Source organism: Macaca mulatta, chromosome 4 (genome assembly GCF_049350105.2).
Source record: "Macaca mulatta isolate MMU2019108-1 chromosome 4, T2T-MMU8v2.0, whole genome shotgun sequence".
Lineage (NCBI taxonomy): Eukaryota > Metazoa > Chordata > Mammalia > Primates > Cercopithecidae > Macaca > Macaca mulatta.
Genome location: NC_133409.1, coordinates 143,977,107 through 144,000,307, shown reverse-complemented (window position 1 = coordinate 144,000,307; position 23,201 = coordinate 143,977,107). Strand labels below are relative to the sequence as shown.

Genomic DNA, 23,201 nt, shown 5'->3' with positions numbered 1-23,201 from the left:
TACTAGGATGGAAGAAGGGCTGTGATGGAACAGAATGTCTACCAGACTAGGAATCACAACATCTGAGTTTGGGCCCAGCTTGGTTTTTTAAAAATTATTTTCTTCTCCTTCTTCTTTTTTTTTTTTTTTAACTGAGAGAGACAGCCAACACATGGGCCCAGGTTTTGCCCTTCACTGGCCGCATGGCCTTGGGCAAATCACTTGATCACTTGAGTCTCTGCTGTCACACCTGGAAAACCCTATGCTGCAGGGAGCTGTGCAGGTCAAACGAGGCAGAGGCTGCTGTAAACTATCCCTATGAAGGTAAGCCCTGCTGCTGCTCCAGTGTGCCCAAGGGATGTCCTACCTGTTGCAGGACCAACTGACCCTCCCTTGCATGCTAAGTCTACCCTGGGCTCTGCCTTCAATCTACTCCTTAGGAAGGAGGAATATGGGAGCTGACTCAGCAGTCACGTGAGCCTTGTTCTGGATCCTGTTCTGGTTGTGTAGTTGGGTCCTAGGAACTGGCTCTTACTGGTTCCTGATAATTCACTAGTATGTCACGCCTCTGGTTCCAGTGATTATTCTATATTCAAGTCTATGCCTATCCCCAGGGGCGACAAATGTTTTCTGTAATGAGCCAGATAGTAAATATTTTAGGTCATGCAGGCCACACAGGTCTCTGTCATACATTCTCTTTTATTTTTTCCGATTTTTAAAAAATGTAAAAACCATTCTTAGCTTTGTACTAAAGCAGACTGCGGACAACTTTGGCCCTAATTCCTGTTCTACCCAAACCTCTGAACTTCTGAAAGGCCTAAGTTCCTGTTGTAACCTTTCCAACCCTCTTTGTACTGCAGTCTGTTTTCTGAACCTGCTACCGCTTGCCTGGAACACTCCCTAAGCGCCAGATTCTGTGCTGTGCTATTTACCTGTTGTCCTCAACAACCCAACCCCCTGGACCTGCCAGACGTCCTCTGGGATTTCTTATCCTGACTTTCACTCACTTCTACTTTAGATCCTTCCCAAATATTCCGTTCCATTCCAGTAGGTGTGGCCCATGTCCAGGCCCTGACTGTCCTGGTCTGGAATGTCTACCACTAGTTGCCTAGCTTCTAAACCCTGAAGTTGAATGTGTGTGTGGCATAGACAGAAGCTCACAAGAAGGACAGCCATACTGAAGCTATCACGGGGCAACTTCATAAAGGAAATGCTGGTCAGCTTGACTTAATTTTCTTTATTCTCAAATCCCAACTGATCAACTGACTGTATATTTCTCAGGCATAACAATTTAATGACAGTTTCTACTTCTACATGGCATTTTATCTAATGTGGAAAGAAAAATCCATTTATTGAGGGACTTTTAGAGAGACCATCTCCAGTACACTTTTTTGGAGTGCCCGCCGAGGCTGTGTACCAGGTTTGGTGATACTGACAGCTACTGATGATTGACTAGCTCTTTGTATAGGGTCTAGAAAGGAGCAATATATGCCCAAGTGCTGCCCAGTCTATTTCTTCAGAAGGAGGATGAGGAGAGGGACAGATAGTATTAAGTCATTACTATCACTTTCTTTTTTTTCTTTGAGACCGAGTCTTGCTCTGTTGCCAGGCTGGAGTACAGTGGTGCAATCTTGGCTTGCTGCAACCTCCGCCTCCTGGGTTCAAACGATTCCCCTGCCTCAGCCTCCTGAGTAGCTGGAACTACAGGTGTGTGCCACCATGCCTGGATAATTTCTTTTTTTTGTATTTTAGTAGAGATGGGGTTTCACTATGTTGGCCAAGATGGTGTCGATCTCTTGACCTCGTAATCTGCCCACCTCGGCCTCCCAAAGTGCTGGGATTACAGGTGTGAGTCACTGTGCCCAGCCTCACTTTTTTTTTTTTTAGACTAAATCCTCTCTCTTTATTAAATCGCCCACCTAGGTTCACTTCTCCACTTTCATTTTCTGAGCCTCTGACTTAAAACTGTTCCATTGTGTCATACGGCCTAGATGCTGGGTTGTCACGCATCTTACCTGAGATAACATGAAACAACACAACAGCAGAGTTTGGTGAGTCACGAGAATAAATAAAGCCAGACGGTCTGAAGATGAGTGTGTGTTCCTACAGTGAAATGAACTCAGCAGTCACTAAAAAGATGAAAAAGCAGATACTGTTGGCCTTATTTGTTACACTCTTCTGCAACATGATGACCTAAAATACATATACAATTGTAAATCATTTCAAACACTAAGGAAAGCATCTGGCTATCTCTGCCATCTTTTCTTTCCAAAGAGCTGGATAACTAGACCCTCTTTGGTGGATACATTTTTAATATGGTATATCCGTAATATTTCACGTTATTTAATATGGCAATATGGTATATCAGAGTCATGTGTTGATGTGGCTTTCTGTACTGAAAATAACCAACCAGGTTATTTTAACTATCAAGATAATGAAAAAGCACGTCTAGCTCTTAGGCTGATGTGTTTTGTGTCTCTGGGCTGGTGGCAATGGAGGTGGGTACAGGGAGCATGAGGCTGAGAATGCGGCAGTGGGTGGTGGTGTTGGCAGGCCTGCCCTAGACGGTGAGTGCGCCCCCTCAGGGCATGGCCCCACCTTCCTCAGCACCGTGGGTCTGTAATACTGACATTCACCAGTCCCACTGCAAAGCAGGCTGTGTTCTCACAGCTCCAAACTCAATACAAAGGTCCTTTGAATGAGAGTTTACTCTTGGCTTTCTTTGAATAAGCTACTGACTCACTTTGGCAGTGAAAAAAGCTCCATCCCACCCCAAAGTAGCTTGTACTTGAAATACAGCTTCTAAGAAACGGGTATAACCCTATCGGTGTTTTCACTAGCACTTGAATCCTTTCTGCATAGTTTGAAAATATACATTTGTACTCGCCAACAGGGATCTTTTACTCAACTCTCGTAAAGTTTTACAATGTATGATTCATTTTAGAAATGAGACTTGATAATGCAGATTTATCACAATGAGAAGGCTGCCTTTAAAATGTGATTTAATGATGCCTATACTTATTCGCTGACATCTTTATAAAACTGTTAGTGTGGAAATATATTTGTCTTTTCGAAAATAATTCTTCCTTTTACAAGTGTCGTGCAACACAAGAGCCATACATTAAAAATGCAGCCGAAAGAATAGCAGTGGTCTAATTATGCAAAGGCAATGTCACACCAAGCACCATCACTGCCTTCTTGAGATTCTGGGGACACTACCAGGCCTGGCAAATATATTCTCCTTTCCAGCTCCCTCCACCCATGCATGTGAGTCTAGGTTTGGGGCTGCTACTGTAACCAGAGGGTAGAGAAAGGCTCTCCAAGGTCATACAGATGCAAGAATGCAGTAAATAAACAAGCCACTGATTATGATTTAGCACTGCTTTTCTTTCTACCTTAACCAGGTTTATGAGCAGATTTGATGATTTAACCTTTCAGCCAATTAGAACAGAAGGTTTGATTGACAGCAAATGAATAAATAACATTTTAGTGCAGGAGACAGAATCATCCTCCCCTATTAATCAGTCCCTCTGCCCACGTGCAGGTAACACAATATTTATCACGCCACTCTGTTACAGTCCCTTGGGGTATCATTTCATGGCCTACCAGTAAAAACTTCACATCTACAGCAACTGCCCCTCTATTACTGTCGATAATATCTAATTGATATGTCAAACCTCCAAGGAATGCAGTAAATCGAAACACTGCCCCCAAAAGAAAATAAACAGGCAAAAAGGTAAATCAGCACTTGCCTTCCTGTAATCACCCAGCCACTTCCTGTCCAAAAGCCTCCCCCCAGGGAGCCACTACCACCATCTTCCCTTCAGTCCGAGACATCCCAGCATCCCGGATAAACAGACACATGGGCCAAGAGTACCACTAAATTCCTGCCCACAAAATGTCACAGTGATGCCTGAGGAGTGCCGCCCATCAATGAACCACTGCATTGAAATAATTTTGCCAGGGGAAGCCCAGCTAGACTGTGAATGCCACAAGCATTATGTGGGGTATAGTTTGGAAGAGAACAGTAACAACAACCCAGTAACAATATTACAGACTTCCCTCTGAAGAGTAAGCAATGCTGTAAGAGATATGATCTCAAAAGGCCGGGTGTGGTGGCTCACGCCTGTAATCCCAGCACTTTGGGAGGCCGAGGCAGGTGAATCACAAGGTCAGGAGTTCAAGACCAGTCTGGCCAATATGGTGAAACCCCACCTCTACTAAAAATACAAAAATTAGCCGGGTGTGCTGGTGCGTGCCTGTGGTCCCAGCTACTTAAAAGGCTGAGGCAGAAGAATTGCTTGAACCTGGGAGGTCGAGGTTGCAATGAGCTGAGATTGCACCACTGCACTCCAGCCTGGTGACAGAGAGAGACTCTGTCTCGAAAAAAAAAGAAAAAAAAAAGAGATATGATCTCATTTATCTTCCAAATATCCCTACAGGGTAGGGAGGAGCTGGAATAATTATTAATTGAAGTCCAGCCAAGGAAGAGACTAGTCTAAGTACTTACCATGAATTGGGTATGTTTGACTATGAAATATAAGATTTGTCTTAAATCACAGGGCTCTTAGCTACTCAAATATAAAAATCATATAGGTGAAGAAAGAAAGGACTAAATTAGCCTTAATAATTCATTCAGTTTGTTTACTTAACAAAGAACCCCGATTTTAATAATAGACAACATGAAATGTATGATATATCACTATGTGGGGAGGGCACCAGGGATGGCACACCTGGCTAATTTTTTGCATTTTTAGTAGAGACGAGGTTTCACTATATTGGCCAGACTGGTCTTGAACTCCTGACCTCAGATCCACCTGCCTCGGTTTCCCAAAGTCTGGGATTACAGGTGTGAGCCACTGCGCCCGGCCTATGGGAAGATTTTAGATTATCATGAGAAACAACTGAACAGCATCTTAATAGTCAATCCCGTGAAACTAGAGCATTAAATAATCACCCTTCTAAATATGGAAAGATTTTCCTGCACAGGAATTCTAAAGTTATTTTTATTTTTTTAGAGAAAGGATCTCGCTGTGTGTCCCAGGCTGGAGTACAGTAGAGCAATCATAGTTCACTGCAGCCTCAAACTCCTGGGCTCAAGCAATCCTCCCACTTCAGTATCCAAGTAGCTGGGACTACAGGCACAAGCCACCATGTCTGGGTAATTTTTATTTATTGTTTTTGTAGAGATGAAGTCTCCCTATGTTGCCCAGGCTGTATTCGAACTCCTGGCCTCAAGTGATCCTCCCACCTTGGCCACCCAAAGTGCTGGATTATAGGTGTGAACCACTGTACTCAGCCAGAGTTCTGAATTTACATCAGTCCCCTTCCTCTCTGCTCAATTCTGCGCCCATCCACGGTCTGCTCTCACGCTGTCATACTCAATTTTACCATTTCTGCCAAACATTTTCTTTCATTTCCTTTTTTGATTTTACTTTTTTTTTTTTTTTAAACAAAAAATTGGTTATATCCAGCCCTAAACTTTTCCAATTTCTCATCTTGCTTTAGAAATCCGTATTCTAGGTTTACTTCTTTCTACAGTTTTTTTAGAGTGACTAGAAATTCTTTAAAATAATGAGGTATGGCCTGGTGCAGTGGCTCACATCTGTAATCCCAGAATTTTTGGAGGCCAAGGCAGGCTGATTGCTTGAGGCCAGGAGTTCAAGACCAGCCTGGTCAACATGGTAAAAACCCAGTTCTACCAAAAATACAAAAATTAGCCAGGTGAGGTGGTGTGTGCCTAGAGTCCCAGCTACTTTGGGGGCTGAGATGGGAGGATCACTTGAGCCTGGGAGGCAAAGGTTGCAGTGAGCTGAGATTGCGCCACTGCACTCCAGCCTGGGTGACAGAGCAAGACTGTCTCAAACAAAACAAAACAAAACAAAACAAAACAAAAACAAAAAAAAACTTATGAGGTATGGACAATTCAGTAACAAGATTTGAGTCTCATAGTCTGCACGACCTCTTTTCCTATGTTTTCATTCCTCTTGGATTTGTCTATTTTCCTGGCTCAGTTGGCAAGCGCCTGGCCTGAGCAAAATGCCTAATCTCAGATATGGCCATGAGCATATTTCTGGATGAGGGCCATCTCATTATGATGAGAAAGGAAAGGATTGTCCAAATCCATTGCCACTGCCTTGGGGAAGAAGACCCTTGGGGTAAAACCAATGTTGGACGAAAAATACTTAAAAACCTCACACAAAGGCTTTTTAGAGATTACCATCCAAAATACATACAATGGAGAAGCTCTATCAACTGAAAGGTCTGAACAAGAGTAAGGAAACCATACATGAAGAGTAAAAATACAAAAGAAAAAACTTGTATAAGACCAAGATCTACAAGAGAGAGAATGATCCCTTATTGAGCCAAAGATCAATATGTAGCTGGTTCAGGTACAAAGGTAACTTTTTTTTCCACTTCTGATTTTCATAATTTACATATTTAATCAGAGCTATCCAAATATCACCCATTACAAACCCACGCTTAACGTGGAGCTTGTTTCAGAATATGTGTGTTAGGTAGTGCTTACATTGTTTACAAGGCTTGGTCATTCAGAACAAAAATGTAATTTCAAGGTAGTAAGTATGATGCTGCAGTTCTACAATCTAATTGGGTATATTCATAAATGTGAGTCAGAAAGTCACAGTTTAAGGTAACTAACTTCTGATGGAATTCTTGCTGGTAGATGGTGAATGTAGGTCTTAATGAGCTCTCCTACGAGAGGGGCACTTACAATGGACAGGAAGATATGAAAAAGCATGCTCTCTCTGTGGGTGTCCCCCAAGGCAGCCTTTGCATTTGTACCAAAATTCAAAGGACAAAAATGCTCAGTCAGAAGTTCTTTTACCTACCTCACTCCAGCTAGGGAACCAAGTCCATCTATCTCTTTTCCCACAATGCCATGGACAAATGGAATAGAAACAAATCGGCAAAGGTAGCTGCCATGTCTTGCCCAATGATGTGTCCTAGAGGCTCTGAGATTCACTTGAATGAAGTCACCAGCAGTGAAATTCACAGTTAATGGGAAGATGCAAAATGCTCAGGAGCCATTAGAAAGCTAGCCCCTTAGACCCTGAAGGTGGAGGCCAAAAGCTTCCCCAGTGGTAAGATACAGGAGAGAAGGGACATTCTCTGGCCCTAAACTTACTAATGTCCTCCTGGGGAACCATTCCTTTAGTAACTATTAATAAAAAACTGTTAATATGTGCCAGGCATTTTATAGGTGCTAAGAATGTAGATATGAACAAAGCAGACATGGTCTCCACTTTTAAGGAACTTAAAGCCTAATGGAAAAACATAAGTTATAAATAACTTAAAATTATAATTGTGACAGGTGTTATGAAGGAAAAGAATATAGCGCTATGAAGGAATAACAGGGGAGGCCAACTCTAGCTTGCCTGGAAAGGGTCACTTAACCAGCCAGCCAAAGGGCAGAGGGATGAGGGACTACCTATGAGAGGAAAAAGAAGCATCCGGGGCAACCCGGGACTTCAAGGTGCTTACAATCTGGTCAAAGAGACCTAATGACATCTGATGTTTGTATAGAGTTTTACCACTTACAGATGACTTTCATTGCATCAGTTTATTTAAGGCAGATGTGACACACACATAGAGAAGACTAACAATACTGGTACTCGATGACTGAGCACATTTCATTGGCAAGGCTGAACTATGAGGCCAAAGGCCAAAGGTGGATTAGCTGCTCTACTTTTCAGGGTTCCCAAATCCTAAGGCACACTAGCCTTTTTTGCTCCAAAGTACTTAGCTCTTCCTGTGCCTTGCTTATTTTCTTATAATACTTGCCCCACCTGCCCTCTCTGTTTCTCTGCTCCATCCATAGGAATGTTAGTTAGGCTTGTTCAGGTTACTAGGATAGGTCACCTTAGGTTTCAAAGAGGGGGTGGGAGTGTGAAACTACCTCTTTTGTAGAGAACTGATGAGATACTGATCCCCATGCCTAGGTGGTTGGACTGCACAATTCAAAGCATGGTAACCTATGTATAAGCAACTGTCTGTGGCCACCCTTCTCAAGAGGAACAGGGGAACAGGCAGGACTCAGCAGCTCTTACAGTAACTGAGCAGAGCACTACAGTGATGACAGAGTGGGGGCAGGAGTTCCTTGCTGCTACTCCAACTCTGCAAAAGGAGTCAGGAAATGGGGCTTGGATGGCATGCAGCAGCCAGCAAGATGGCAGAGGTTTGCACAGAATCTCCAGCTCTGTGACTGCAGATGAGACACAGGCTGAGATGAATCTGGCTGTTCTGCTCCAACTGCCCCTAAAACAACACAACTGAAGAGTAGGCAAGGAGAAAGGTTAAGAATCTAGGGGTGATGGCAAGATTTTTGACTCTGGGAAAACAAGTATGAAAAACCTCCAAACCTGAGATTTGGGCACAGGAACACTTAAATCTCAAGGTGCTTGCTCAGGGGTGAGGACCTGTGTGTACACACACACACTCTCACACTCACAGAGTTACCGCCACCGACATAACAGGCTTCTAAAGTCATTTGTGGTACCATGGGGATCCAATTAACTACAGTCTCTCACAAACATTAAAACCCTAGTTAGACATGAAAACCACTGCTGCGGCCTATCAAAGGCAAGCCTACAGCTGACAGAGCAGCCTTGAATAAAACAAAAGATCCAAAGACAGCAGGTTTACTCTGGAAGCAATCAACTTTATAACCACAATTTGACCCAGGATTTTACAGTGGTGACAAGCAGAGGCTGGGGCAATGTGAGGGTTACACTTAACAAGTGTGTCCAGGAGAGGCTTTCTCACCCACTGTGTGCCTCAAGTCCCCTTAGTGCGAAGTCACTAGAGAGGGAAACCAAATGCTATACTGAAAGGAGATGCAGAACACTGTTTAGGGGGAGGTCAGAAATTTTCTTTGGAGTTTTCTGAGGATTCTGGGATTCTGATTCGCCTCCAAATGAGACCACTTTTGGGCTTTGTACTTTGAAGTCCTGGCGGTCAGCATGAGTGCTGCCACTTGGTCTTGTTCAGGGGCGCATATTTAGTAGGTGGTTACATTCTTCTATATGCTGGATTTGAATTCCTTGAATCTCTAATCCAAAGATGCTTGAAGGCCTAAACAATGAACCTCTCAAAAATAGGAGAATAAAGAGGCACACAATGAGGTCCAGCAAAGTGCTACAGAACCCCAGACAAACATGTCAGTTATTGTCCCTGCCCCTTCCGCCTGATGAGGCTGGGAAGGAAGGTGATCAGAAGGTGGCTGGGACGGCAGGGCTTGCTGACCACAGTGGCAGCCTGAGAAACAGGTTCAAGAGTGCTTCGGAGAGGCCATAAAGACTCCTGCAGAAGGTCACAGCTCCATATCTAGGAAGAAACAAGGGATCACTTTCCTTTGTGTGTGCAGCTCTGCTGCTGACAGAGCTCTGAGAGTATAATGGAGAAGGTGGCCTGGGACTGGCGGTCTTTCCTTGCCAAGAACTCAGGGATCTTGTGCTCTGATTAGCAGCCAGACTAGAGAACAGTGAGTTCTGTGGCAATGGGCACTTCTGAAATGCTGTGTGGTATTTTCTTCTGAAGAAATTCAGAAGTGAATCCTAACTTACATGACATTCTGGAAAATGCAAAACTATGGAGGTAGTAAAAAGATCACTGGTTGCCAGAGGTTGGTACTGGAGCGTTGGGGGTAGGAATGAATAAGTGGAGCACATACTCTGTATGATACTATAACAATAGATGTCATTATACATTTGTCCAAACCCATAAAATGTATAACACCAAGAGTGAACCCTGGCCAAGCACAGGGGCTCAAACTTGTAATCCCAGCATTTTGGGAGGCAGAGGTGGGCGGACTGCTTGAGTCCAGAAGTTTGAGACCAGCCTGGGCAAAATGAGGGAACCTTGCCTTTACAAAAAGTACAAAAATTAGCTGGGCATGGTGGCCATGCCTATAGTCCCAGCTACTTGGGAGGCAGAGGTAGGAAGACTGAGGCTACAGTGAGCTATGATAACACCACTGCACTCAGCCTGGGTGACAGGGCAAGACCCTGTCTCAAAAAAAAAAAAAGAGAGAGAGAAAGAGAGAGAAAGAGAGTGAACCTATGGACTTGGGGTATTCTGGACTTTGGGTATTATGATATGTCAATGTAGGTTCACCAAATGTAACAAATGTACCACTCTGGTGGAGGATGTTGATAAGTGGGGAGGCTATGCATGTAGAGGGGCCGAAGGGATATGGAAAATCTCTGTACCTTCCTCTCAACTTTTCTGTGAACCTTAAACGGCTCTTAAAAAAAAAAAAAGTCTCTAGGCTGGGCGCGGTGGCTCAAACCTGTAATCCCAGCACTTTGGGAGGCCGAGGTGGGTGGACCGCGAGGTCAGGAAATCGAGACTATCCTGGCTAACATGGTGAAATCCCGTCTCTACTAAAAATACAAAAATTAGCCGGGCATAGTGGCGGGCACCTGTAGCCCCAGCTACTCAGAAGGCTGAGGCAGGAGAATCGCTTGAATCCAGGAGGTGGAGGTTTTAGGGAGCCGAGATCACGCCACTGCACTCCAGTCTGGGGGCAGAGCCAGGCTCCATCTCAAAAAAACAAAACAGAACAAAACAAACAAAACCAAAAAAACAAAAAACAGTCTCTAGGCCGGGCATGGTGGCTTATGCCTGTAATTCCAGCACTTTGGGGAGGCTGAGGTGGGCGGATTGCAAGGTCAGGAGTTCAAGACCAGCCTGGCCAACACAGTGAAACTGCGTCTTTACTAAAAATACAAAAAATTAGCTGGGCATGGTGGTGGGCGCCTATAATCCCAGTTACACGGGAGGCTGAGGCAGGAGAATCACTTAAACCCGGGAGGCGGAGGTTGCAGTGAGTGGAGATCACGCCACTGCACTGCAGCCTGGTGACAGAGCAAGATTCTGTCAAAAAAAAAAAAAAGTCTCTAAAAATCCTGAAAACATATTAGGTACTTCATCTGATACATACAAAAAATAGTAACTGGCAAAGAGCAGACAGATGCTCACTACATGTGTGTTGAAGGTATGAATTAAATTTTTGTTAAGTGCAAACCTCTGGGTTAACAGAATGTAGGTTCTCACAAGATAGCTCTTTAAATTATATTTAAAGATAATCATTATGACCCTACAGCCCCTTTGATGGTTTACCTGGATCTTGTTTTATCCCTAGTTCCTTTAATTGGTCCCCCCATGAAACAGTTTCCTGAACTCCCATCATCTGCTCTTGCACAGGTGCCCAGGTGTGTCTTGACCAGCACAGAGCACAACAGGAAGGTCATATGGACATATGAACACTGGGCAGACAGTGTAGACTAAGACTGCTCAAGGTTTGTAGCAGCCCCACCTAACTATTAGCTCATATTGAATTTGTGGCCAACCAAAACCACAGTTCTTTTTCCCATAGACTTCTCTCAAGCTTGACTGCTCCCATCCTGTACTTGTAGAATTGATTTTCTGAACCTAAATGGAGAGCATCACATTTATCCCCATTAAATTCCATCCTGTTGGTTTGGTCTCACATTAGGGCCTGGAGAGATCATTCTGAATTTCATGTCTGTCATCTATCACATTAGTCATCCCTCCTAGCTTTGTCTCATCCAGAAATCCGAGAAGGATGCCTTTCAGGGCATTGATAAAAAGGGTGAAATGTTCAGGACCAAGGACAGAGTCAGAAACACTAACAAGACCTTTGTCTCCTCTCCCTCATTTCCACCCTGACCCCCAGTCCATTCTACCAGCAACACATTTTCCATAGCCAGCTGCTTCTCATCATCCCCACTGTAACTGCCCTAGTTCAAGTCATCTCTCATCTGTGTTATAGCAACAGCTTCCTTACTAATCTCACTGTTCCGTATTTACCCACTTTCTGATTTGTTCTTCACACAGCAACCAGAATGAACTTTAAAAAGCAGACATAAGGAGCTGGGCATGGTGGCTCACACCTGTAATCCCAGCACTTTGGGAGGCCAAGGCAGACAGATCACCTGAGGTCAGGAGTTCGAGACCAGCCTGAACCAACATGGAGAAACCCTGTCTCTACCAAAAATACAAAATTAGCTGGGCATGGTGGCGGGTTCCTATAGTCCCAGCTACTCAGGATGCTGAGGCAGGAGAACTGCTTGAACCTGGGAGGTGGAGGTTGTGGTGAGCTGAGATCATGCCATTGCACTCTAACCTAGGCAACAAGAGCAAAACTCCATCTCTAAAAACAAAACAAAACAAAAAACCAGACATAAGTTCTTACTACTCCCTTGCCTAAAACCCTCCAATAACTCCCCATTGCTCCTAGAATAAAATTCACACTACTTACCAAACCTAAAGGTCATATATGATTGGAGATCTACTGGCCTCTTCGTCCCACCTCATCCCATCCTCTGCTTCCTTCTCGGCTTGAGCGGCACAAGCCATCTTTCTGTTCTGCACACATACCATGTTAATTCCCTCTTCAGGGCCTTAACTATTCCTTAGATTCTCTTTTCCCAAGCCTTTGGAAGGCTGGCTTCTATCTATCACTTATTTCAGTTCAAAGGTCACTTTCTCAGAAAGGCCTTTCTGGACTAAAGTAGCTGCTTCTTGCCTACCACAGCCTAGTCACTCTCTACCTCTCCATTTCATTTTCTTCATAGCATTTATCAGTAGTTGAACCTTCCTTATTTATCTGTTATTTCCCCCTACTAGGATGTAAACTGATGGAAGTAAGGATCCTGTCTGCCCTTGTTCAGTGCCTAAGACTTCGTAAGTGCTCAATTATTATTTGTTGAATGAATGCATAATGGTGAGAATTATAGAACTGGGAGAAATCAAATACATTTGCTATGACCTAACTTGCATTAATAAAAATGGCTCTTGGTTCCATTTTTATATCACTATTATTATCTTCTTTGTTATCAATATTTTATTATTATCTTCTTTGTTATCAATATTTTATGATGCCATCAAAGAATCAAATTGAATTACCAGCATTGAGTTAGGTCAGACAATAATTGGTAGTAGAAATGCATTATGTGGGATAACACAGACATGCTACTTAAAAACCATGCACTATGAGAGACCTCCACATGGCTGGTGCAGAATTAACATCTCACATGCAGCTGTGTGGCTACAGGATTAGACTGTTTTCACATGAAAAGAACCACTTAAGAGAGTTGCTGCTCAATCAGGTAAAGTTCATGCCAATGTCTCTAACTCCTGCATTTATATATACTTTTGCCCAATATAACATTACGAGCAAGAATAATTCTGATTTCAAAAATCTGAATTTTATTTACTTAGAATTCCATCACAATGCCAGCAAAAGACTCTATTTACAGTAGGAACTCATACTACTGACCTAGTGGTCAAAACATAAAGTGGACCATAAAAGAGGCTAGAATGGCCCATCAACAGCCTGGTAGCTCATCAACCCCAAGCCATCGGGTCCACTCACCTGAACCTGCACTGGCACTCAACAGTGCTGTGGCCTAGCCACATGGGAGAAAGACAGGACCAAATTTCCTACTATGACAGCAGGGCATTCCGGTTTGTGTTTTGCCCTTCTCTCACCCATAAAATGAAATCTTTCCATTTGAACACATAAATTAAAATGCATTTCAGATGTAATCCCTGATCCAGTCACGTATTTGTGGAGAGACAACCATGAGAAATAAGGAAGGGGTGGGCAAGGGCAGGAAACAGAAGAGAAGGGAAAAGGGAATCTGTTTACCACACCTCTCTTCCTCCTCCTCAAAGGAATTGTAAGGAAAAAGCAGAGAAGAGTTATGTTTCTCTGCTACAGTTTCAGTTTAGCCCCATGAAAAGCATGTGGCCCTTTTGCCAGCCAAAAGCTGTAGGGGTTCTATAATCTAGAGTATTCATGGTCACAAAATAGGACAAAGTGAGGGCCTTCTGACTGCAGAGAGCTGCCCTGCTCCCTGGCATGGACAGTCCTTCTTGTAAGGGTAGTTTTAGCCCTGGTCTGGGAATGTCCCATAGTCTCTGTTTTCTTTTCTTTTTTTTTTTTTTTTTTGAGGCGGAGTCTCGCTCTGTCACCCAGGCTGGAGTGCAGTGGCGCGATCTCGGCTCACTGCAAGCTCCGCCTCTCGGGTTCACGCCATTCTCCTGCCTCAGCCTCCCCAGTAGCTGGGACTACAGGTGCCCGCCACCACGCCTGGCTAATGTTTTGTATTTTTAGTAGAGACAGGGTTTCACCGTGTTAGCCAAGATGATCTCGATCTCCTGACCTCGCAATCCGCCCGCCTCGGCCTCCCAAAGTGCTGGGATTACAGGCGTGAGCCACCGTGCCCGGCCCAGTTGTAACTTTTAAATTCTAGATTAGGAAATAGATGATCTCCTGGGTCATTCACCCACATTAACATGTATTGAGCCTCTAACGAATGGCAGGAAAGCAGTGGTGAACAAACCAGATCCACCTACTACTCTTATCACCAGAGAAGAGATATGCAATTAGAATGCTTTCCCTCACTTCAACCCTTTCAGTGGTTTTATCATTTAGCCAGACCTGAAACCCTCCTTTCTCCCCTCTCCCCAAGTCTTTGGGTTCAATTTCTAGATGGATCAGACTCATTTAGCCTGAGCCAGGAATTATATTCTTAGTCTGGAGGTGTCAGGATGGGATTCATAGAAGAGGTAACATTGAGCTGGGCTTAAAGGATGACCTCCTGGCTGGATGCGGTGGCTCACACCTGTAATCCCAGCACTTTGGGAGGCCGAGGCAGGTGAATCACTTAAGGTCAGGAGTTCGAGACTAGACTGGCCAACATGGAGAAACCCCGTCTCTACTAAAAAATACAAAAAACTAGCCGGGCGAAGTGGCGGGTGCCTGTAGTCCCAGCTACTCGGGAGGCTGAGGCAGGAGAATGGCGTGAACCTGGGAGGTGGAGCTTGCAGTGAGCTGAGATCCGGCCACTGCACTCCAGCCTAGGTGACAGAGCGAGACTCTGTCTCAAAAAAAAAAAAAAAAAAAAAAAAAAAAATTAGCCGGGCATGGTAGCACATACTTGTAATCCCAGCTACTTGGCAGGCTGAGGCAGAAGAATCGCTTGAATCTGGGAGGCAGAGGTTGCAGTGAGCCGAGATCACGCCACTGCACTCCAGCCTGGGTGACAGAGTGAGACTCTGTCTAAAAATAAATAAATAAATAAAGGATGGCCTAAAATTCACCAGTCACAGAAGGTCCAAGGGATGGGGATGGGCAATAAAGACCAGCATTCCAGGTAGTGGCATATGGAGGTTTCTCAAAGATACAAATGTGCAGACTGTTCCTGAGAACAAGATGTAGTCCACAGCAGAGGAAGCAGAGGGTAGATATGGAAGCCAGAAGAAATGAGGTAGCTAGGGTGTCTGGGGTCAGACCGCATAAGATCTTACATCTTATACAGTCAAGCCGAGGCACTGGAATTGTGAGCAAGTGGTGGTATGATAGTTCTGTTTTATAACAATAACTCGAGAGGCAGAACAGAAGACACTGGAGGTAGAAACACAGGCTGAGGAGAGACCAGCTGAGAGTCAATGGGAGGACAGAAGCAAACAGAATTGACCTGAACAATGGAGAGAACGGAGTTGAGAATGACTAGATGTTTCTAGGTTAGGCGAATACATGGATATGAATATAGAAAAAGGCACTGGCTCATGTGGGAGGGTGGGGGATGGAGGTCAGGATGAGTCCAGGGTCCTGTGAGATGGCTCACTGAAGGCTTCATGCTAGCAGACAGTGTAGGTCATCCCATGAAGCCAGCCATGGAGTCTCCTCATTCCCCTTCTCTGGAAATGTGGAGCCCCATAGGCTGCCACTGTCACTTGGTGATGGAGGCCCCCCTCGGGGGCAGGTGTGAATGGGGAACACTAGTGCTACCTCTCTTGGCTTGCAGCCACCAGAGTGCCTAGTCCTAAAGGAAACCAGTACAAGATCTTCTCCTTCACCACTCCTACACAAACCAGACTTTGAGAGATACAAAGATGTATTAGTAGGGCTGGCATAGTTTCAACTTCCTAACAGATCAGTCTCTGCACATCTGGTAGGTACACTCCCAGCTTCTCCACCCCACCTCTTTTTCTTTCCTGATTGGCTAGGCTATTATGAAAGCTAGAGAAGATTTCTTACTGTTTTTTTTTTTTTTTTGGTAAAATCTGACTTTTTTGGTTTGTTGATAGGCTGCTGAGTGTCTTGCCTCCAAAGGTGTCCTGGCAGGGCCTATGATGTAGAAAGTCTACTTTCCAGGATGCAGGAGTGAGTTCAGTGAATTCTCAACCTGACCCAGGACACAGGACAAGTACAAATGTGGTGCTGACTCTGTGCCTTGCATGCAGTGGCTGTTCAAATGCTTGCTGAAAGAAATCCCTTTTATAATATCTGATATTACAGCTTCAGCCTGACGTATTCAGAAAAACTCGGGGAGCCATCAGCAGCAGCACAAAACCAGAGGTGACTGCAGTGTTGTCTGCGCAGGCTGAGGAGAGTGCTAGGAGAAAGCAGCAAGGGAATATGAGCTCCAAATGGAACAGACTTCTTGCCTGATCTGAATCCTCCCAGCAAGAAAGGAGGGCGGAAACTGGAACAGCCCAGAAACGTTTTCAGCACATTCCCCAAAAACCTGACACAAAGACTCAAACAGAAAAGAGATTAAAAGATACAAGAGAGATGTAGTATAGCACAAAGATCTTCCCAAAAGATTTGTCATTGGACTTTCTAGCTACAGTTCACTTTTATTTATTTTATTTTATTATATTTTTTAACATGAACCTTTCGTAACTTTCTTTTTTTGAAGATAAGGTCTCGCTATGTTGCCCAGGCTGGTTTCAGGCTCCTGGGCTCAAGCGATCTTCCCACCTCATCCTCCCAAGTAGCTAAGATTACAGGCGTGCATCACTGCGCCTGGCTGAGGCCTTTTTAAATGAGTCTCTCTGGATCACGGATTAGTAACACATAAGAGGCCAGGCTTCCTCCTGTAGCCCAGGCTAAACCTTGCCGATTCCAGCAAGCTCTTCCCGGAGGATGCTGTGTTCAACCTGGGTAACCATCCCTTTCCAGAATCCACCCACTAAGGAGCTGGGCCAATTGTATTTTTAATTCAAATTTTAGGCAGGATGGTAATGCTTCCTTGGTGGGAGACCTTTTCTTTCCAGATCTGTGGGAGGGCTCAAGTGTTTGATCTTCAGGATAGTGAGCAATAATTTGATTTGGATTAGTTTAAATCTCATTTTCTGCCCTTCCCTAGTGATAACCTTTATCTAATAAGATGGATAAAATCTGTGTTGCGATTCAATTTTTTAGAAAAGACAAGTTGTTCCCAAAATATAACTACTTACTCCTTCATTCCTAAATTCATTCACTATTTTTTTAAAAAAATAATGAAACCATTTTTAAGCTCCTACTACATGTGAGACTCTGTGCCAAGCTGTGGTGATTCAAAGATGAAGAAGCTATGGTCCCTGACCCTTGAAGAGATATCAGATAAACCCATAATATATCAGAGTAGTTCTTTGCGCCACATATTAACTTCTGTGACCATAGCCTCCAAATTCTCTAACAGCGCAGTATTCTGGAAAGAGCACACACCCCTTATGCCCATTCTACTGCATCCAGCACAAGGCTGGGTAGAAAGCAAGGTTCTCTGCAGCAGGCCTACCCTGGAAGTTTCAACACAGTCACTGCACTATGACTGTGGCCTTACTTGGCCTGCCAGCGCCTTTCAGTGCTTACCTTTTGGCAGGTAGAGTTTAACAGGAAGCAAGAGCCCTGTTACCAAATGACAGAAGAACACAATCTGAGGGTTGATGACCTTTGTATTAATTTAAACATCTCAACCTTTCTCAACCAGAACAGGCATATACCTCCACTTGTGAACCTGAATTCGGCTGCCACAATTTGCATGCATAATGTACTGAAAAGCCTTCTTTATAATGTTTACTTCTCTGTTTCTTCCAAATGAAATCACTGAAGGGCAAATTTGATTTTCAAATCAGTTTTAAAACATCTGCCTTCTAAAAAAGTAAGAGTAAAGAGATAAGGCTTTTAGATTACAGGCAAGGGCTAATTATTTTAACTGATACCACTGTGTCCATGCTAAAAATACAAATGTGGAGACATTTTTAATGCACACCCAACATCTAATGGATGTTAATATTTCATTAGGAAAAGGCTTCCAGTCACGAGGTATGTACCTTGTGATTTTTAGAAAGAAAAGACTAACTTCCTGACCCTTCTTTAAATATAAACTCATCTGACCTTGTGCTTCAGCACCTCTATTTGTTGTTCTGTATGACTCTATTTCTTTCAAATGTATAACTATGTCTGTCACAGCCTTCATCTCCAGGAAGCTCAAGGTGTTTAATATATTTCAGTTTGTTATTTTGTTTTCTCACTTTCTGCAAAGAATATCTGAGGGTGCAGGCTTTGCTCTAGAGGTGGAACTATCACGCTGCAGCTGCTTGGGCCCAGGTATGTGACAGTTAGTGACAGTTTCAAAGGGCTAAGGAGGTGGGGAGAAGCAGTTACAGGGGTTGGTTCGACCCCATATGGAAGAGCTGAATGCTCACACATATATTTTATACATATAGCATTCATGCCTGTGGGTGTCTGTACATCTGTCAAGGCAACACACAGTAGAAGAAACTTTAGAAGTAAATCCATAATATTTTATGTCTTACGTAACTATTATATACTTTTACTGATAAAATAACAATAAACGGTATTATTTTAATACAAACAGCCCTTGGAGCGCAGCACCAAGCCTTGTTTTAGGAATGACATCTTACAGATGTGGAGACAGAGGCACAGAGGGAGTAAACGCCTTGTCCAAGGATGCTCGGCTAATTGGCGGTAGAACCATGGCTAAGAGCCAGGCCTCCTGATTTTCAGCCCAGGGATTTTTATTTTGCCTTTTTTACTTCACTCATGTACAGATGATGCTGCCATATTTCACACTTTTCTTGCTGGTGGCAAGATACTAGCAAAGAGTCCAAGAACATAATCCCTAGTATAAAGGCTAAGATTGAAATAATTTTACATTAAACACAAACAATTCCAACATAGATTTTCACTTTCATACATGCACACCTTATTCCAGCGATTAGCCTGTACTTCTCCTGGGGACAGGCTCTGAGCCCTCCACCAAAGTTCTAGTACATAGTGGGTGCACAGTAATTGCTAAACCACAGGGGGTTTGCAGCCCCTGTTCCACAGCAAGCCTGCACTTTACACTCTGACAGTCACCATGGGCTCTTTAATTTTGTGGTCAGGCAGATTTTTGCCTGCCACAGTACTGAACTCATACTAGGTACTTGATAGAAATGGGTTGAATGAGTGAAGAAAGGTCTGCATATGCTTCCTGCAGGTAGATACTACATTTTCTTATCAGTAAAATGGGTGTCTTGAGAGAAGGTAATCAATATTGGAGGGTCAGAGCAAGGGCTAAAGAAAAGCCAAGGGGGTGGTCACATTTCCCAGACCCAATCTTTTAGAACAAAGCTTCAGGACTGATGTGCAAACAAAGCTACAAAGAGAGAAATGATTCTGAAGCCTGAGCTGGTGAGGAGGGCTCAGGTTTTGCTGCAAACTCCATTTGGCTCCCAGTACCACTGGCTGAAGTTTAACAAGTGAGATCACCACATTTCAAGGTTTAACATAGGGAGGGGTCAGTGACAAAGATGAGCTTGACGTGCTCATCTTAGCAGCTCATGGCCCCAGATGTAGGGTGTACACCAGATGCAAAAGGTCACAGGAGACCAACAGAAATCAGGTAAAGGAATGACACAATAACAGAGATATGTGTAACTGACACTTCCTATTTTCACTGAAATGTCTGCTTCACTCAAAGGTTTTCACATGTGAGTATTCAGCTGACCCCTGGATCTTCCCTTTTTTGTGCCAGGGATCTCTCTGGCATTCTGTGAAGCATATGAATCCCTTCTCAGAATGTTTTCAAATGTATAAAATAGAACACACAAAGAAACCAATGTTACTGAAGTACAGTTGTGTCCACAGACCCCTTGGGCATAGTGACAATGAAAGACCCCTGGCCCGAGGCAGAAAGGGTTGGCTTTATCAGCTGGGAAAACAGGGCTGCATATGGGACAGAACATCAGTCAGGAAACTGAGACTCTGGATCTCTTTACAGCCAGAACTCTTATTTTTTCAAGAAAACATAAATTAGATGTTCTTATGTAGGAAAGGAATGCCTCAAATAAAAACAGCAACAGCTTTGACACTACTTTTCTATACCCTCTTTTAGGTGCTTTTCTCCTCTTCATCCCTTTTTCTAAATACAATGGACACCAGGAACTAGCAACACTAATACAGATTTTAGGTCCTCTCTGAAAATACAATTCTCAGTTCTCCAGCACTCCCATTTCCCACTTTACCTTTCATTTGCAGTAAAATTAACAAATCATATGACCTAGACATTTCTAAAGACTACTGGTCTGTGACATCATTTCAAACCATCCCCCAAACCTGAAATCCAAATAGCCAACATCCTAACAGAGGCTAAAGAATAAAGCACAAATCCAGTGTAGGGGAAACCACTTCTCTTTTGAAAGAAAGACTCTCATTTGGATTATAACAGTTAGCCAACACACATAGGTCTGTAATGGGGGATATCTCCATATAAAATTCCTAAGTAAAAGGGTCACAAGAACTATCAATCCTAATTTAATTCAGCCAATCTAAGTAAATCCCAAAGAAACATGCTGGGCTAGAAATGAAATCCCAGTAAACAACTGGAAAATGTGGGCACAGTAATATGAGGACTCCAGAGATTTCTGTAGCAAATGGATTGTTCTAATGACATTTGATTAAAAATCTGCTTCCACCTGGGTCAGTGCATTTCATGTGCAGAGTGGATTCAGTTCTGCACGCAGAATAAACATTTCAATGGAAGGCACAGTGGGAGGAAGAAAACAATAGCTCCCCAAACCCACAGTCATTGAATGGTGTGTCCAGGTTCAGATCTGGGAAACAAAGAACTGTGAGATGAGAGATGGCTGTGCCAAATGGACAGGATGCATTTTCCCTGAGCATCACTGCACAAGGGGCCCAGGGGAAGGCTGGTCTCAGGCCAAACACACACTTCTCCTACACCTCACTGCTCAGTAGTTGAACTCTATAAAGGTGCAACTTGCTTGCTTTTTAGTTCTGTTTTCATAAATTGCACACTTGTCTGTGACTTGGACAAATTTTGAAGCAGACACAGAAAGCAAACAATCATTCAACTTCAGTTTGCTTTGTAGGTGACACTTAGGAAGAGTCAACATATACCTTTTTGAGGTATATGTTGTTTTCAAATCAGACTACAGGCAAGTAGTCTATCTTTTCTTTTCTTCCTAACTTCACACAGAGTTCCACATACAGAGGGGATCTATCATTCTGATCAACAAATCCAACTTTTTGTGCCAAAAGGGCAAAATAATTTCTTAAATGTAAGGTCAGTTCAAACAACTCCTGCATCTTAGTTGCCACCATTCACAAATATCCTGGTTTTAGCAAGTCAGATGCACCAAAGTACCAGGAAGGCCACCTGTGTGGAGATAAACAGCAGTTCCCAGTGATCATGGAAGAACTAGGGCTCCCATCACCATGATTCATAAAATCACATGATATCACAAAATCAACAATTTCTGGTCTTGCTTAAGCCATCTGACAGGAGTAAATGGTTACCAAGATGCCTACAGAAACTAATGAGTGAATAGATAATGCCAGCTATATCTCAGAAAGAAGAAAAGATAATCTGATGAAAAAACAATCTTAATTCCTTACAAAAAAGTGCCGAATCTTATGGTGTTCCAAGTGTCAAGAAAAAATAAACAGATGACTTTAAACAGAGGTGGGGAGGGTTACAATGTAAAGCATTTGTCTGTTTCCTTCTCAATGGTATTTTCCAATGTTTTAAAAAAAAAAAAAAAAAATCAGCCAGGTATGGTAGCTCATGCCTATAATCCCAGCACTTTGGGAGGCTGAGGCAAGAGGACTGCTTGAGGCCAGGAGTTCGAGACCAACCTGGGCAATAAAAAGACTCCCTGTCTCTATTTTTTAAAAAATTAGAAATATTAGTTGAGCATGGTGGCATGTGCCTATAGTCCCAGCTACTTGGGAGATGGAAGCAGGAGGATTGCCTGAGGCTAGGAGTTGGAAGCCTAGGTGACAGAGCAGTACTTTGTCTCTTATGAAACAAACAAAACAAAACAAAATCAGCAAGCACCTCATTCAATCTTTTTTTAACAAAAAATTTGAAGAAATCGATTCTGAGCCAAATATGAGTGACCAACAGCCTGCGATACAACCCTCAGGAGGTCCTGAGAACAAGTGCTCAAGGCGGTCAGTTGGGGCACAGCCTAGTTTTATACATTTCAGGGAGACGTGAGACATCAATCAAATACATGAAAGATTTACATTGGTTCCATCTGGAAGGGCAGGGCAACTTAAGGACAGGTGCTTCCAGGTCATTAAAAATTTTCTGATTGGCAATTGGTTGAGAGTTATTATCAACAGAAAGGAATGTATGCTTCGTGGAGACCAAGGTTTTATCATGCAGGTGAAGCCTCCAAGTAGTAGGCTTCAGACAGAACAGACTGTAAATGTTTCTTATCAGACTTGAGATCTGTGTTGATGTTAATGCTGGTCTCCTTTTCCTGAATTCTAAGAGGGAAGTGGGTATAATGAGACATGTACGACCCCCACTTCCATCATGGTCTGAACAAGTTTTTCAGGCTAACTTTTTAATGCCCTTGGCCGAGAGGAGGGGTCCATTTGTATGGTTACTCCATTCAATTTTAACAGAGTGGGACTCAGGAGAAGAGTACAGAACATAAAAGGCCCTCTTCCTCTCTCAGGTAAGGACACCAAGTTATCTAGGGCGAGTTCACTTTACACTTCATATGTAATCTCTTGGCCAGGAGTGGTGGCTCACACCCGTAATCCCTGTAATCCCAGCACTTTGGGAGGCCGAGGTGGACAGATCACGAGGTCAAAAGATCGAGACCATCCTGACCAACATGGTAAAACCCCATCTCTACTAAAAATACAAAAATTAGCTGGGTATGGTGGCACATGTCTGCAGTCCCAGCTACTCAGGAGGTTGAGGCAGGAGAACTGCTTGAACCCGGGACATGAAGGTTGCAGTGAGCTGAGATCGTGCCACTGCATTGTAGCCTGGTGATAGAGCGAGATTCCGTCTCAAAAAAAAAAAAAAAAAGATATAATCTCTTATAGGAACTTTAAAACAATAACTTGAGAT

At 43.5% G+C, this 23,201-nt stretch overlaps 1 protein-coding gene across 6 annotated transcripts in view; it reads right to left on the bottom strand.

The window, feature by feature from the left end:
• Positions 1 to 23,201, bottom strand: part of BTBD9 (BTB domain containing 9) — a 481,979-nt gene that overhangs the window by 53,020 nt on the left and 405,758 nt on the right. The gene's annotated exons all lie outside the window — the stretch shown is intronic.